The following is an 11,818-nucleotide window of genomic DNA, read 5'->3' on the forward strand; positions in this document are numbered from 1 at the left end:
CATTCATCAAGTGAGCTAATATCAAATAACCTCTTCTCACCAACAAGTTTGAAGTCATAATTGAGCTCTTTAATAGCCCAATATGCCTTATGTTCAAGTTCAAGAGGTAAATGACACGCTTTTCCATAAACCATCTTATATGGAGACATACCCATAGGATTTTTGTATGCAGTTCTATAGGCCCATAATGCATCATCAAGTTTTTTTTGGACCAATTCTTTCTAGATCTATTCACAGTCTTTTGCAAAATTAATTTGAGCTCTCTATTGCTCAACTCTACTTGACCACTAGACTGCGGATGATAAGGAGATGCGATTCTATGATTGACAACATACTTAGCAAGCATCTTACGGAAAGCACCCTGAATAAAATGTGAACCACCATCAGTCATAAGATATCTAGGGACTCCAAACCTCGGAAAAATAACTTCTTTAAGCATTTTAATAGAGGTGTTATGGTCAGCACTACTAGTTGGAATAGCTTCTACCCACTTAGTAACGTAATCAACATCAACTAAAATATGTGTATAACCATTAGAGGCAGGAAAAGGTCCCATATAATCAAAGCCCCAAACATCAAATGGTTCAATAACAAGAGAATAATTCATAGGAATTTCTTGACATCTACTAATGTTACCTATTCGTTGGCATTCATCACAAGATAAGACAAACTTACGAGCATCTTTGAAGAGAGTAGGCCAATAAAAACCAGATTGTAGTACCTTGTGTGCAGTTCTGTCTCCAGCGTGGTGTCCTCCATAGGATTCAGAGTGACACTTGCGTAGGATCTGTTCCTGTTCATGCTCAGGCACACAACGTCTAATAACACCATCTACTCCTTCTTTATAAAGGTGTGGATCATCCCAGAAGTAATGTCTTAAATCATAAAAGAACTTTTTCTTTTGCTGGTATGTGAAACTAGGCGGTATAAATTTAGCAACAATGTAATTAGCATAATCAGCATACCAAGGAGCAGTACGAGAAGCATTAACAACCGCTAATTGTTAACCAGGAAAGCTATCATTAATAGATAGTGGGTCATCAAGAACATTCTCTAACCTAGACAAGTTATCTGCAACGGGGTTCTCAGCTCCCTTTCTATCAATAATATGCAAGTCAAATTCTTGGAGCAAGAGAACCCATCTAATGAGTCTAGGCTTAGCATCTTTCTTTTCCATAAGATATTTAATAGCAGCATGATCAGTGTGAATAGTAACTTTAGAATCAACAATATAAGGTCTAAACGTATCACATGCAAACACAACTGCTAAGAACTCTTTTTCAGTAGTAGCATAATTTCTCTGGGCAGTATCAAGAGTCTTACTAGCATACTGGATAACATTCAATTTCTTATCGACTCTTTGCCCTAGAACAACACCTACAGCATAATCACTAGAATCACACATAATTTCAAAAGGTAAATTCCAATCAGGTGGCTGAACAATAGGTGCAGTGATCAAAGCTTTCTTAAGTATTTCAAATGCTTCTACACAATCATCATCAAAGACAAAAGGAATATCTTTTTGCAATAAATTAGTCAGAGGCCTAGAGATTTTAGAAAAGTCCTTAATGAACCTCCTATAAAAATCGGCATGACCAAGGAAACTTCTTATACCTTTTATGTCCTTGGGACACGGCATCTTTTCAATAGCATCAACCTTGGCTTTATCAACTTCAATACCTCTCTCGGAGATCTTGTGCCCCAAGACAATGCCTTCATTAACCATAAAGTGACACTTTTCCCAATTCAGGACGAGACTAGTGTCTTCGCATCTCTGCAAAACTCGATCAAGGTTGCTCAAACAATCATCAAAAGAGGATCCATAAATTGAGAAATCATCCATGAATACCTCACAAATCTTTTCGCAAAAATCAGAGAATATAGCCATCATGCATCTTTGAAAGGTAGCAGGTGCATTACATAAACCAAAAGGCATACGTCTATAAGCAAAAGTACCAATAGGGCAAGTAAAAGTAGTTTTAGATTGATCCTTAGCTGACACAGGTATCTGAGAGAAGCCAGAATAACCATCTAGAAAGCAGAAATGTGTGTGTTTGGATAGTCTTTCTAGCATTTGATCAATAAAAGGTAAAGGGTAATGATCTTTCTTAGTAGCTTTATTTAACTTACGGAAATCAATTACCATCCTATAACCTGTAGTAATTCTTTGCGGGATCAATTCATCTTTACCATTAGGAACAATGGTAATACCTCCCTTTTTAGGAACACAATGGATAGGGCTAACCCATTCACTATCAGCAACGGGATAAATAATACTTGCCTCAAGGAGCTTTAGTATCTCCTTTCTTACCACTTCTTTCATCTTGGGATTTAATCGTCTTTGATGATCTCTTACTAGTTTGGCATCTTTTTCCACTGTAATTTTGTGTTGGCATAATGTGGGACTAATGCCCTTAAGATCATCCAGAGTATATCCAATAGCTGCTCGGTGCTTCTTCAGAGTTTTCAATAATCTTTCTTCTTCTTTCTCTGAAAGGTTAGCACTAATAATAACAGGATATATTTCCTTTTCATCAAGATAAGCATACTTAAGATTATCAGGTAATGGTTTGAGTTCAAACACGGGATCACCCTTGGGTGGAGGGGGATCCCCAAGAATTTCAACGGGAAGGTTATGTTTCAGCGTAGGTTCCTGTTTAAGGAACACTTCATCTATTTCCTCTCTTTCCTTCATAAACATATCGTTTTCATGGTCTAGCAAATATTGTTCTAACGGATCAGTTGGAGGAACAACAATGGAAGCAAGACCAATAATCTCATCCTTACTAGGTGGCTCCCTATCACGAGGTTGTTTACTAAACTTAGCAAAATTAAACTCATGAGACATACCATCTATGCCAACAGTGACAATATTCTTTTCACAATTAATCTTAGCACTAGCCGTATTCAAGAAGGGTCTACCAAAAATAATGGGACAAAAATCATCTTGTGGGGAACCAAGAACAAGAAAATCAGCAGGGTATTTAACCTTCCCACACAAAACTTTAACATGTCTAATAATCCCAAAGGGTTTAATGGTATCCCTATTAGCAAGCTTAATGGTAACATCAACGTCTTCTAATTCAATGGGTGCAATGTCATGCATAATTTCTTGATATAAGGTATAAGGTATTGCACTAGCACTAGGACCCATATCACATAAGCCATGATAACAATGATCTCCTATTTTAACAGAAATAACAGGCATGCCTACGACAGGTCTACGTGTCTTAGTATCTGGTCTACCAATATTAGCAGTCTCACCACAAAAATAAATAACATGCCCATCTAAATCATCATCCAAGAGATCTTTAACCATAGCAATACTAGGTTCTACATTAATTTTCTCAGGAGATGTATAAGTCCTAGTATTACTCTTGCGAACAACAGTCAAAGCTTTAGCATGATCTTTTATCCTAACAGGAAAAGGAGGTTTTTCAACATAAGTAGTAGGAACAATAGGATCACTATAGGTAATAGTCTTTTCTTCGACTGTAATAGGTGCAACTACTTTCACTTCAACAGGAGGATTATATTTAAACCACTTCTCTTTAGGGAGATCAACATGAGTAGCAAAAGATTCACAGAAAGAAGCTACTATCTCAGAGTCAAGTCCATACTTAGCGCTAAATCCACGAAAAGCATCGGTATCCATAAAAGATTTAACACAATCGAACTTAGGTGTCATACCTAACTCCTTACCATCGTCGGAACCCCAATCTTCAGAGTTGCATTTAATTCTTTCCAATAAGTCCCATTTGAAATCAATAGTCTTCAGCATATAAGAACCAACACAGGAAGTATCGAGCATGTTGCGATTATCAAGAGAGCTCATGATTGGGGCATGAATATAACATTGACTTAAGCCTACCCCAAGCTTGAGCGATGCTTTCTCCTTCGCAAGGCCAGAAATTAAAAATGTAATTACGATCACCATGAACAAGATGCATAGGATAGAACTTCTGGTGAAATTCCAACTTCAGTCACTTATAATTCCAAGATCTCGTGTCATCATATAGCCTATACCATGTCAATGCATCTCCCTTCAAAGATAAAGGGAAGACCTTCCTTTTGACAACATCATCGGGAATACCTGCAAGCTTAAATAATCCACAAACTTCATCCACAAAGATAAGGTGTAAATCAGGATGCAATGTTCCGTCTCCTGCAAATGGATTAGCTAGCAGTTTTTCTATCATACCCGAAGGAATCTCAAAGTAAATATTTTCATAAAGTTCAGTAGGTTGAGGAGCAACTCTTTGCTCTTCTGGTTGGGGTGAAGATACCCCAAACAAGCCCCTCAAAGGATTAGTTTCCATAGTGACAAGTAACAGAAAATTTCAACACACTATATAAACGTTTCCTTACCAAGTTCCACTCACCAAAAGCGCTACACTCCCCGGTAATGGAGCCAGAAAAGAGTCTTGATAACCCACAAGTGTATGGGATCAATCGTAGTCCTTTCGATAAGTAAGAGTGTCGAACCCAACGAGGAGCAGAAGGAAATGATAAGCGCTTTTCAGTAAGGTTTTCTCTGCAAGCACTGAAATTGTAGGTGATAGATAGTTTTGTGATAAGATAAATGGTAACGAGTAAAAAGTAAATAAAGTAAATAAAGTGCAGCAAGGTGGCCCAATCCTTTATGTATCAAAGGATAAGCCTGGACAATTTCTAATAATGAAAAAGGAGCTCCCGAGGACACGTGGGAATTATCATCAAGCTAGTTTTCATCACGTTCATATGATTCGCGTTCGGTACTTTGATAATTTGATATGTGGGTGGACCGGTACTTGGGTACTGCCCTAACTTGGGCAAGCATCCCACTTATGATTAACCCCTATTGCAAGCGTACGCAACTACAAAAGAAGTATTAAGGTAAACCTAACCACAACATTAAACATATGGATCCATATCATCCCCTAACGAAGCAACACATAAACTAGGGTTTAAGCTTCTGTCACTCTAGCAACCCATCATCTACTTATTACTTCCCCATGCCTTCCTCTAGGCCCAAATAATGGTGAAGTATCATGTAGTCAACGTTCACATAACACCACTAGAGGAAAAGACAACATACATCTCATCAAAATATCGAACGAATACCAAATTCACATGACTACTAATAGCAAGACTTCACCCATGTCCTTAGGAACAAACGTAACTACTCACAAAGCATATTCATGTTCATAATTAGAGGAGTAATAATATGCATAAAGGATCTGAACATATGATCTTCCACCAAGTAAACCAATTAGCATCAACTACAAGGAGTAATCAACACTACTAGCAACCCACAGGTACCAATTTGTGGTTTTGATACACGATTGGATACAAGAGATGAACTAGGGTTTTGAGAGGAGATGGTGCTGGTGAAGATGTTGATGGAGATTGACCCCCTCTCGATGAGAGGATCATTGGTGATGACGTTGGTGATGATTTCCCCCTCCCGGAGGGAAGTGTCCCCGGCAGAACAGCTCCGCCGGAGCCCTAGATTGATTCCGCCAAGGTTCCACCTCGTGGCGGCGGAGTTTCGTCCCGTAAGCTTGCCCACGATTTTTTCCAGGGTAAAAGCTATGATATAGCAGAAGATGGACACTGGAGGCCCACCAGGGGGCCCAGGAGATAGGGGGCACGCCCTATAGGGGGGGGGGAGCCCTCCTCTCTCCTGGACAGGGTGTGGGCCCATGGTGTATTTCTTTTGCTCAAAAATTCTTATTAATTCCAAAAAGATGTTTCGTGGAGTTTCAGGACTTTTGGAGCTGTGCAGAATAGGTTTCCAATGTTTGCTCCTTTTCCAGCCAGAATTCCAACTGGTGGCATCCCCCCTCTTCATGGTAAACCTTGTAAAATAAGAGAGAATAGCCATAAGTATTGAGATATAATGTGTAATAACAGCCCATAATGCGATAAATATTGATATAAAAGCATGATGCAAAATGGACGTATCACGGGACACCATTCAGTTTGAACGACTGTGTGCATCGCAAATGATTCTTCTGCTTTACACGCATAGGATGAGTTTGATAGTTCAAATTTTGGTGGAAATTTCCCCGGGTACGTCATTGCATAATCTAACATCGCTTGCTAATTTGGGCACACAAAAGAGCATACAACACATAGACCACACTTACTGAATCGAGCAATTTTAGTAATTAAACAGAGCCAATTGACCTAAACATTACTCTAACAAAAGACCCTCATTAAAATCAAAGCCTAAGTACGCATAATTCTAACAGATTCGCCGTCGCGCTCGCCTATGCATCGCCGATGTGAGATGAGATGTCGAGGACTTGTCCTGGCGACATGCCGCCGTTGGTGGACTCCGCGTGCCCCCTCTTGAAGTCGACCGTGTCCTCGACCTCGTCCACAAGGTTGTAGTACTCATAGTAGTGGCTGCGCTAGAGCTCACGTTGGTACTCCACCAACGATTCCTCGATGGACAGACTCTTCTCCACCTTGATCTCGGCAATGCACAACTCCTCCTCCCGGCGCTCCTCGATCTTCGCCACCTCCTGCATCTCCAACTCCCGCTCGGCGATCTCATGAGGAAGCAGGTGCTCCTTGGCCACCGCCGCCTTTTTGGACGTTGGTCGCATGATAGATTCCGAGGTGGCCTGGAATGTCTTGGCGTGTGCATCCTCGATCTTGGCGTGGATGGCCTCGACCCAGGCCAGGGCAACATCGGAGGCACGGACGACCGCTCGAGCGCTCTCGGTGTTTATAACCGTTGTCGTAGCAGCAGCTGCAGCCGTCTCGGCTGCTGCTGCTGCCCTGTCGGCTACCGCAGACGCCCTATCGGCAGATGCAGCCACGCTCAATGTGGATGTGGCGGCACTCTCGGCGTAGGCGGCCGCACTCTCGGTGCAGGCGCGACGCTCGGGGAGGACGCGGCCATCGTACGGGCCTTCACAAAGTGTTTCCACGGCGTCATCTTTGCTAGAAGGAGGTGCGAGAATGGGGATCGAGATTCATGGATTCGGGGGTTGCCGACACTCGAGCAGACGAGCCAGCGAAGCTTAAGGAGGAAGACTTAAATAGACCCAAATTTTTTCATCACAAACGGTTCTTACAAAAAATGGTGTGTAATGTTGTTGATATTTTTTATTAGCCCTGAAAGACGAACTTGGAGTAAAGTGGCAATGGAGGGTGTTTTAAATGTATGAGAAAATTTGTAGTACTAATACAACTGTCATTTCAAATTTTGGAAAATTTCAGGGGTAATTTAACCTTTTAAGACATTTAAGTGATTTTCTAGCCATTTAATGACCGTAATTCAAATTTGAACTACATGTACATGCAATAGCTAACCATAATGGTTTGAAAAGTCATATTTTTTGTACATGTGTGTGATTTAATTTCATGTGAGGAATTTTCAAACATATTGGCCTAACGGCTATGACACAATTAAGCATGGAGTGCCATGGCATTTAAATTCCAAAAAATTAAAAAAAGATCAGAAACACATGAAACCTTGCTTGATGTAATGTCATGCCACCAAGATGATGTGGTAAAAAATATGGCATGTTTGACGAAAGTTTGGACACACACCCCTCAAAAACCGAAGCAACTCACTAGAAGGCTCGTGGTTCTGAGAGGGAACAATGCATGTTTGATGATGAATGGGAGATAGCTTCCCATTACGGCCTTCAAATTTTTCTACATTTAACATGCACTAATACAACTATCATGTGAAAATTTGGAAAATTTCAGGGGTCATTTGACCTTTTAAAGACATTTAAGTGATTTTCTAGCCATTTAAGGACCGTAATTCAAATTTGAACTACATCTACATGCAACGGCTAACCATAATGGTTTGAAAAATCATATTTGTGTACTTGTGTGCGAGTTAATTCCATGTGCAATAAATTAGAAGGAATTTTCAAATATATTGGTCTCACGGAATGGACACATGCATGGAGTGCCATGGCATTTTAATTCCAAAAAATCTAAAAATGATTATAAAAACATGAAACCTTGCTTGATGTAATGTCATGTCACCAAGATGACGTGGTAAAAGAATTGGCCTGTCTGACGAAAGTTTGGAAACACACCCCTCACAAGCCGGAGCAACTCACTAGAAGGCTCGTGGTTCCGGGAGGGACAATGCATGTTTGATGACGAACGGGAGATAGTTTCCTCTTATGGACTTCAATTTTTTTATGTTTAACGTGCACTAATACAACTGTCATGTGAAAATTTGGATAATTCTAGGGGTCATTTGAACTTTTAAAGACATTTAAGTTATTTTCTAGCCATTTAATGATCGTAATTCAAATTTGAACTACATCTTCATGCAACAGCTAGCCATAACGGTTTGAAAAATCATATTTGTGTACTTGTGTGCGAGTTAATTCCATATGCAGTAAATTAGAAGGAATTTTGAAACATATTGGTCTCACAGCATGGACACATGCATGAAGTGCCATGGCATTTTAATTCCAAAAAATAAAAGATGATCAGAAAAACAAGAAACCTTGCTTGATGTAATGTCATTCCACCAAGATGATGCGGTAAAAAAATTGGCCTGTTTGACGAAAGTTTGGACACACACCCCTCACAAGCCGGAGCAACTCACTAGAAGGTGATACGTCTCCAACATATCTATAATTTTTGATTGTTCCATGCTATTATATTACCCGTTATGGATGTTTATGGGCTTTACTCTACACTTTTATATCATTTTTGGGACTAACCTACTAACCGGATGTTAAGGCATATATCTCTCTCGATGTAGTTTTGGTGATTGATGACAACACGTTTGCGGACTAATCGTGTGCGTTGAGCATTTCAAAGATTCATCCTTTGGCACGAGACGATTCCTTCCCCTCAGAGTTTTAATCAAGACGGTGTAGCTCTTTTGTTTCTATTTTGGTGGACTTGTTTCGTAGGAGTCACCGTACTATCAAGAGGGGGTCCATTTTGGTAAGGCTAGGGTGGAATCAACATGTACACATCCTTTTCACACTCACTGAGCCTTCCCGCTTCGATGGAGGTTTCTCCCTTTCTATGAGTATGATTTGGTCCCAGTGGTAGTACCACGGTACCCAGCGGTAGTACCACTCAAGAGCCACAGGCGGCAGTACCGCTTTGTAGTGATAGTACCGCTTGTGGGTCCTTAGCCGTAGTACCGTTGCGATACCGGGCTCCTACCGCCTCGACTCGGGGGGTCACCTCTCGTGTTGGATTGTGCGGCACTAAGCAGCAGCAGTACAAGCGGTAGTAGTACCGCCCAACCACCGTGGCAGTACCGCACTGGGTTCGTTTCCTGATCATACGCTAGCCCTCCCAGACTACACGGCAGTACCGCGAGGGGGAGCAGTAGTACCGCTGGTCCCAGCGGTAGTACCACTGCCCCCTGCGGAAGTACCGCTCTCTGCGGGGCTGTTTTGGGGGGTAACGGTTGGATTGTTCCCCCCTCTATAAAAGGAGGTATTCTTCTCCAAAGTTGACCTACCTCTTCCCCCAAAAGCTCCATTGTTGCTCCAAGCTCCATTTTCACCCGATCTCTCTCCCTAGCCAATCAAACTTGTTGATTTGCTCGGGATTGGTTGAGACCGCCCTGATCTACACTTCCACCAAGAGAAATTTGATTCCCCCCACTAATCCCTAGCGGATCTTGTTACTCTTGGGTGTTTGAGCACCCTAGACGGTTGAGGTCATCGCAGAGCCATAGTGCATTTGTGGTGAAGCTTCATGGTGTCGTTGGAAGCCTCCAATTAAGCTGTGGAGATTGCCCCAACCTTGTTTGTAAAGGTTCGGTCGCCGCCTTCAAGGGCACCAATAGTGGAATCACAACATCTCGCATTGTGTGAGGGCGTGAGGAGAATACGGTGGCCCTAGTGGCTTCTTGGGGAGCATTGTGCCTCCACACCACTCCAACGGAGACGTACTTCCCCTCAAAAGGAAGGAACTTCGGTAACACATCCTCGTCTTCACTGGCTCCACTCTTGGTTATCTCGTGCCTTTACTTGTGCAAGCTTATTTGTGTTGTATCCCTTGCTTGCTTGTGTGCTTGTTGTTGTTGCATCATATAGGTTGCTCACCTAGTTGCATATCTAGACAACCTACTTTGATGCAAAGTTTAATTTGGTAAAGAAAAGCTAAAAATTGTTAGTTGCGTATTCACCCCCCCTCTAGTCAACTATATCGATCCTTTCAATTGGTATTAGAGCCTCATCTCTTTATTAAGGACTTTGCCGTCCGAAGAGTATGATTGACATAGTAGATGGTGGGGAGGAGCACTCCAGTGTGAATCCGAGCTCGTCTACGGCCGATGGGGGAACCACGGTTTCTTGTGAGGAATTCAATGTGGCTTTGGACACATTGAAAACCTACATGACAACCGAGGTTGAAAGCATGTTTAATAAATTCTTAGAAGGACTTAAATTATCTACCTCGCCGATAAAAGTGGGTGATCCCACTAACAAGGTGACGGATGCTAACTCCAACAAGGGGGAAGCTACTAGTGAAAAGGGTCCTTCTACTAGTGGTAGAAATGGCACCGGCATCTTTGCCCATGTGGAACCTCCAATTTATGGAGGACCAATTCCCTCTACTCATTTAAATCATGTCGGCCCTCCTCCTAAGATTGTGAAAAATGAAGATTTTGATGCTTGGGTCTATCGCTTTAAGCATCATTTAAAACATGTTAATACTAATCTTTGAAGAATTATTGAAGAAGGTTTCTATCTGCATGACCCAAGCAACTTCACTCCAAGAGAAGCCGCGGATAATCAATTCAACAAGAATGCTCTCTTCATCATTCAAGATGCAATTCCACCTGAAGACATTGCTCATCTCCGACCATTCACCATGGCCAAGGAAGCATGACACCATGTTGTTTCCCTCTACAAGGGAAGTGCTAGCATTCAACGCTCCAACTATGAAGTGGTGCAAGATGAAGCCGATGAGTTTGCAATGAATGAAGATGAAGAACCTCGTGTGCTTTACCGGAGATTGATCACTCTCGCGGTGTTACTCCGAGATCATGGGAGTAAGGATACGGATGACAATTGGATCAAGCGCAAGTTCCTCAAGGCCATGATGCCCTACCACAAGGCCATGTCCTCCGTCATTCGTCAAAGACCGGACTTCCACTCCTTGTCCTCAAATGAAGTGTTGGATGAGTTTGTGGCAATGAGGATCTTGGACAAGACCGCCGACAACTGCGGTGTTGCGTTCTCAAAGAGCAAAGAAGCCCAACCTTGCCTTGAAGGCCAAGGTTATTGTGGAATAAGAGGAAAAAGAGGAAGATGAGGAGAGAAACCCCAAAGATACAAAATATGATTATCATGAGCACACGGCTCTTGCTTCAAGGCAATTTTGGAGCAAGAAGAACATAAGGCACAACTTCAACAAGAACAACTCAAGTGGTTTCAAGGGAAAGCAACATGTGAGAACAGGTTACAATTGTGGCAATGTGAGCCACTTTGTTGTGGATTGCCCTTACGAGAAGCGGGAAGACAATGGTGGCAAGCTCATCCGAAAAGACAAAGCCAAGTCCTTCCCCAACAAGAACAACTTCACCAAAAAGACTCCTACTCGAGGGTTGGTGGTTCAAGAAGAATACCATGAGGATGACGATGATGATGAAGATGGTGAAGCAATGACCATGCCCTCTGTTGCCATTGCCACAACTCCACGGGTGTCTCTCTTCGATTCACCCAACGAGAACATCACCGCCAAGTGCCTCATGGCTAAAGCCTCTAATAAGGTAACTCCCAACATCAGAACCACCATCATTACTAATCCCTCCTTGATGGATTGCATTGATGAAAGTGAGGGGTCTAATGAGGAAGTGAGTGAATTTGAGTCTTTT

Source organism: Triticum aestivum, chromosome 4B (genome assembly GCF_018294505.1).
Source record: "Triticum aestivum cultivar Chinese Spring chromosome 4B, IWGSC CS RefSeq v2.1, whole genome shotgun sequence".
Classification (NCBI taxonomy): domain Eukaryota; kingdom Viridiplantae; phylum Streptophyta; class Magnoliopsida; order Poales; family Poaceae; genus Triticum; species Triticum aestivum.